Here is a 6,550-nt window from a genome sequence, read left to right as displayed (position 1 = left end):
GAAATCACCCCCCAGGGGGGATGGTCACGCCGCAATCCCTTCTCCTCCATTCTCCTCTCAGGATCTTGGACACGCATGCACATGCGCCCGGCGTGAGTTTTAAGCCACCGGGTCCGGGACGTGAACCGCGGTCGACTACGTGGGAGTCCAGTGACATAGCCATTACACTAACTGCTGGTTCCCCTGGAAACCTCATTTTAAAAGCTTTGGGTTATTGGCAAAAATGAGTCAAAGCAACGGGTTTAGGTACTGGATTTTCTTTACTCATAAACAATCCATTTTGAACTGATACAAAGTTTGGGTAAATGGAGGTTAGGTACTAAGTGTGTGAGGCACTAAGAGTAGGGCTGGGGAAAGAAGGACCCAGTAAAGATCAAGACTCAAACCTCTCAATTCTGTGAAAGTGAGAGGGATTAGGGTACCTACTCAGACTCTGCTCCAGAATAATACTCAGGTGTGCAATTTCCACCTGCCCCCATCCTCCCCGGTTCTGCTAGGGATGAGGACTCGGGGAGCTCACAGGACATTGCACCACCTCCCAGGCGGTGGCAACACAAGGCTCCTGAAGCTATGCCTTGGTCTTGGAGGGCCGAGACTGTGAGAGACCTGTAACAGACACTGCCTGGCCAGGAGAGGAAGGAGAATGGCTAAGTCCCCAGGGACTGGGGTGGACAGTGAGCAGCTGCCATTTCCGTGGAGGAGGCCGATCAGCTAGCTCTAAAGCTGCTGTGACTGTCTATGGAAGCCCTGGAACACCACCCGAGGCTCTGTCCATGGACTGCATCCTTGCTTAGCCAAACCCAGTGCCTTGTTTTTAGGAGAAAGAAGAGGGCTCACTGTCAGTGTTTAAAGTGAGAAGTCAATTCAACTACATGGGAAGCTGTTTAAGGTGGTTATACCCCAGCCCAGCACCCTCCCTTGCACGTAAGGGTTAGCCCCCTCTCAGCTGTGGTTCCTCAGGCTCACCACTGATCTGTGCCGGCCAGTACTTAAGCTCTAACTCTCTGGACTCTTTACTGATGCTCTCTTTCTGACAAACGCAGCGAAGAGGACATTATGGTAAGAATTCAGCAGGGTTTTGGGACGTGAAAGGAGGAGGTCGTTGTTCCTGCCTCCTGGAGAGCTGGCCGCAGACACCAGATTGCAGTCGGATGAGAGAGGAAAAGGTTTGGCAGCACTGACTGATGCTGCAGAGAGGGCCGGGGGAGGAGGAAAATAGATGAGATGAATTAGATGAGGGAATTCACTCCTTCCCCATAACCATAAAAGGCTATAGCTCTTTTCATTCTCAAAAACTCAAAGACATCTATTTTAGAGATCTAAGGATTAGCTTATGGTTAATGAGATGGTTCAACTGGTAAGGAAGTGTCCCCAGGCTCTGTGAGGTCAGACTGAGCTTCTCTTGGGAGGCACTTACAAATCACCTGGGAAGATCAGGAGGTGCTTGTATATATTTGGGTTTCTGTAGGATGTTGGATTTGTGGCTGCAGAAATGGCAATCATATCAAAGTTGGGGGCTGAAAGCTTATAAGAAAGCAGCCCATTTATTATAAAATTTATTTATTTATTTTGGTAGGTTTTTGCCTTAGGGTGTGGGTGCTCACCAGGGGGAGAGAGAGAGAGAGGGAGAGAGAAAGAGACAGATACAGTGAGAGGGAAAGTGAGAAATCACCCCCGTCCCCAGGGATATGGCCATGCCATGATCCCTTCTCTATTCTCCTTCTGGGATCTTGGCACACACTCACATGCACTCAGCATGAGTTTCAAGCCACTGGGTCTGGGACTTGAACCACAGTCGGCCATGTGGGAGTCCAGCAATGTAACCACTATGCCATCTGCTGGCCCCAAGAAACCAGTCTATTTACCAGCTTTGGAAAGGCGATGTCAATCAAGAGTTCATTTTATCTTTTCCTTCTACATTTTTTTTCTGTACTATTTTTCTACATATTTCTCTTCCTACATCTTTTTATTTCTACTTTTTTCCTTTCTCCTTTACATTAGCCTCTCATTTCTTTTCTTTATATCTCCTTTCTGGATTTTCCATGTTCTTCCTGTTCTTCAACTGTATTAACATGTTCTGGAGGACAGTGAAAATAAGCAGATACCATGGGACAAATTTATAGCATCACAAAGGGCCTCTTCTCTTGGAGCACATGCTCTTATGGCTGAATTAATTCTGTTCCTGGATGTATGGTTCCTTTCTGCTTGGGGCAGAGAATAGGAGAACCAACCGCTTTATCAACCTTAAACCTGACATAGAGCAAAGTAGCAGAGCCTGAACAAGGTGAGCTTGATTAAGGCACCTGCAGTATGGCAAAGTGGGTAACATGGAGATCGGCTATTACGGGGGGCGGGGGTCAGCTGAATGAATGTATCAAGGTTATCAGGAGCCAGGCTTCTTGCTGTCAGAGAAAAATGATAAATGGAAAGGGAAAAATACATGTTGTGATATTGGATTAGAATGAGGAGTGTGGAAGTGGAAATTCATGGCTTTTGATATTTATATTGGGTTGTCACTAAAGTCATGATGCATTTTTGTGCAGAAAAACAGAAAAAAAATTCATCATGACTTTTCTCACAATCCAGATGTAAATGTGTGCATGCACACCACACACACACACACACACACACACACATACACACACACACACATTCTCTAACCCCATCTGCCGACAGGGCTTGGAAACAGTGACATGTGAGTAGCAAAGACACCTAGTGCCCAAATCTTAGGCTCCAGTGCCATTCTCCAGCAAAAGGAACCAGGGCTCTTTAGAGAAATGGCCAATTCCAGAACTGGGAAAGAACAAAATGAACCTGGGACATTTCCTGGTGTCAGCAGGCAAGGCAAAGCTTAAAGGATGATAGAAACATGCCTAGAAAACCAAGAGGCTGGCTTGTAGGAACTCTTACTGGCCAAACAGGATAATTTGAGCATCAATGCCAATAGTAACAGTAACTGATTAGAATCCATTGAGTAAATTGGAAAACCCTGAGTCCCTACTCAAATCAAACAATCAATCAATCAAGAAAAAAAAAAAAAACAACTAAGGACTTTTAAGGTATTTCCATGGTTTCAAAGCACCTCTCTTCCAAAAAAAGAGTTAACCACCAAGTGGAAAAGAGTAATAGCTTCACTTTGGTGATATTCATGCCAAAGGTGGGCCACAGAGTAACTTCCAAACCAACCAATCTGAGGATACTGCAAATAACTGGCTTCGACTCTTCAGTTGTGTCAAAGTAAAGAAAACCGAAAACAATCTGAAGAGCTATTTCAGACTGAGGAAAACTAGAAAGACATAACTAAATGCAATGCATGATTTTGCAGATGTTTTACAACCAAGAAACTTACTGGAATAATTGGTGAGACTTGGCCAGGGTCTGAGGGTTGGTCAGTAGTAAGTTATTCTCTTTATTTTGATGGCCGAATTGTGGCCATGCGGAAGAATGCGTGTTTTTTGTACTATATGTACAACTTTTGTGTTTTAAAATTTTGAAGATATTAATCAAATGATGCAGCCATCTTAGGTAAGGAAAAAGATAGGAAATAAACATAAAATTCCCATCAGTAGGACCAGTGGTGGTGTGGTGGTTAAGGTGGTTGGATATCGCATGGCCAACTATGAGGTTTGAATCCCAGACTCAGCAGCCTGAGAAATACACTGGGCATGTGTGTGTGCATGCTCAAAATCTTTTTTTTTTTTTTTTTGAGAGTTTTTTTTTTTTTTTTTTTTTTGCTATAGGGCACATGCGCTCACCAGACAGACAGAGAGAGACATAGAGACAGAAAGCGAGAAATCACTCCCCAGGGGGGATGGCCACACCGCAATCCCTTCTCCTCCATTCTCCTCTCGGGATCTTGGGCACGCACATGCGCCTGGTGTGAGTTTTAAGCCACTGGGTCCGGGACGCGAACCGTGATTGACTACGTGGGAGTCCAGTGACATAGCCATTACGCTAACTACTGGTTCCCAGCATGCTCAAAATCTTGAAAAGAGAAATGAAGAAGGGATTGTGATGTTATCAATCCCCATGGGGAAGCTTTCTCACTTTCCCTCTTTCTGTGAGAGCACGAACCCTCTAGTAATTTTTTAAGAAATTGCTACTTTAGGAGAAGGCATGAGAATTTACAGAATTTTGTGTTTATGAAGGGCCATACAGTGTTATAGTGGGTTGTCAGAAAAGTCATGACATCTTTTTCTATGGTTTCTATGCAAAAATGCATCATGACTTTTCAAATGACCCAATCCCTGCATCCTTGGGGTCTCCTCTCCCTCTTCTCTATTTTACCAACTCCTGGGGGTAAAACAGAGAAGCACTGTTATTATGAGGGCCCTTGGAAAGCTGCAATACCAGGTAATGGGAAGTGTCATGGTCCTACTCCTAATTACTGGCTGGAGAAGGGAGCATCTGCCCAAATCAGCCAGTTCAGTTAAGCTGCTGGACTGATTAAGTAGAATTGAAGAAACTGGACAATGTTTTAGGCATAGCTTGAAGTGTTCAGTAAGCAGCAGGAAGATTTGTGGCTTGCATCCCTTTTTCCATGTGACGGGCTGAATGTGAAAGTGAAGGGAAGAGCTGGAACGTTTGTGCTAATGAAGAATATATATATATATATATTTCTTTTTTTTTTTTCTTTAGAGATTTTTGCTGTAGGGTGCATGTGCTTGCTGGAGAGACAGAGAGAAACTGGGGGACAGAAAGTGAAAAATCACCCCCAGGGGGGATGGTCACACCACAATCCTTTCTGCTCCATTCTCCTCTCGGGATCTTGGGTATGCATACACACACATGCATGCACCCGGCCTGAGTTTGAGGCTGCCGGGTCCACGACTCAAACCACAGTGGACCATGTGGGAGTCCAACAATGTAACCATTATGCTATCTGCTGGTCTCCATCCAGAACAGATTTTAAACTTCAGAGTCAGAGCAATCTCTGAGAGGGATGAAGCATGTTACCTAGGAATGCTTGACAACAGACTTTGAACTCAGAATAGCCACTATAAGTCTGTAGCCTCCCCAGAATCACTTTCATGGAGTGGCCTTTGCTGTGCTGCCCTTGATTTTAAGGGAGGGGCCCTGTCTTAAATAGCCTTAGGAAATCGTCATTGTGCTAGTGAAGATATACAGGGGACACTACCCAGCGCCTCCTGTAGAAGACCCCACACAAAACTGTTTCTCCAGAGGATCTGGTTGACTTTGTCCTTTTGACAGTAAGAGCTAGAGATGCATGTATTGCTCTCCCTTTTCACCATGGCTTTCGGGAAACTGACAGTTATTGGGATTTATCTGTAGTGATGGCGGAAGGCCTTTGGGCCTATAGAGCTGACTTCTGTGCTTAGCTTCCTTCAGTGTTGACTTTAGTATGTTTCCTAGAAAGTTGCCTCAAACATTTGTAAAATAAAAGTTTATAAAACAAAGAAACACATCATTGAAAGAATAAAGCTGAAGGGAACAAAATCTTTTCAAATACAAATGTTAGCAAAAATTTCATGCTAACAATAGTGGAAGAAATGCCTTTCCTATTTATTAGGAGAAAGCGAGATGCTAAGAGGCCAGGGGTAGTATTTATGGTCTGGAGCATGTGTCCGGTGCAAAATGAGCAACACCGTGGCTATAAATAGATTCTTGCCCAGACTTCTGTGAAGAAAGGAACAAATGCAAGCTTTTCAAAATATGCTGGAGGTCGTCTGAAAACCATCCAGGTGTGTGTGGGAATGTTCAACCACGGATAAAGTCTAAGTGATATTATTTGGAAAGCATCTCGCACTTGCTTGATTAAAAAAAAAAATCAAGGTGATACTTTGTTACACATCGCAGTATTTTCAAAGGAGAAGTGACAAAGGACTGTTAGCTCTTTGGACACCTGTGCCTGGTCTCATTCTGGTAAGGGCAGAGCTACTGTCTGCCTGACAGCGTCATCTCTCAGAAAATAGAGGAACCAGTGAGGGAAATGGCTCCTTTGGAGTGCATTGCGGTCAAAGAGACTGGTTGGTAAAGTGAAAGTGACAAGAATCTTGAGAAAGACACTGACGTTCTCTTGGTCCCTTCATAGAACCCCCAAAGCTATTTAGATCTTTAGTTTTGTCTTGTATTGTTGTCACTTACAGACCTGTGTCTCACCCGAGAATTGTCCCTGAGAACTAGGGTCACACCATGTCATCTGTCTTTAATGTCTGGTGTGGCATTTTTAAATGCATAAAAAATCGAATGTGCTGAGTTGAAATATAAGTATGGTGATTTAAAGTCAGGATGATCTGACAACATTCCTTCTTTATTAAACAATTTTTTATGACAAAACATTTTCATTGTAGAAAGACTGAAAAATAGCTGGCATATATAAATGAGAAAATATAAACTTTCCATAATCCTTCCACCCCTAGCTAAACATTATGATTTCATCTAAAAGACTGTCTCCTTGTCTTTTGTACTTCAGTATTGCTTCATACATGTGAACATACTAGTTTTGTAAAGCTTTTCATTGACCTTATATGTTACACGTTTTCTCATGTCATCAGTAGTAGTAGTATCATCATTTAAAGTTTGCTATAGG

Source organism: Tupaia chinensis, unplaced genomic scaffold (assembly GCF_000334495.1).
Source record: "Tupaia chinensis unplaced genomic scaffold, TupChi_1.0 Scaffold000674_2, whole genome shotgun sequence".
Taxonomy (NCBI): Eukaryota; Metazoa; Chordata; class Mammalia; order Scandentia; family Tupaiidae; genus Tupaia; species Tupaia belangeri.
Note: the sequence above shows the minus strand (reverse complement) of the source record.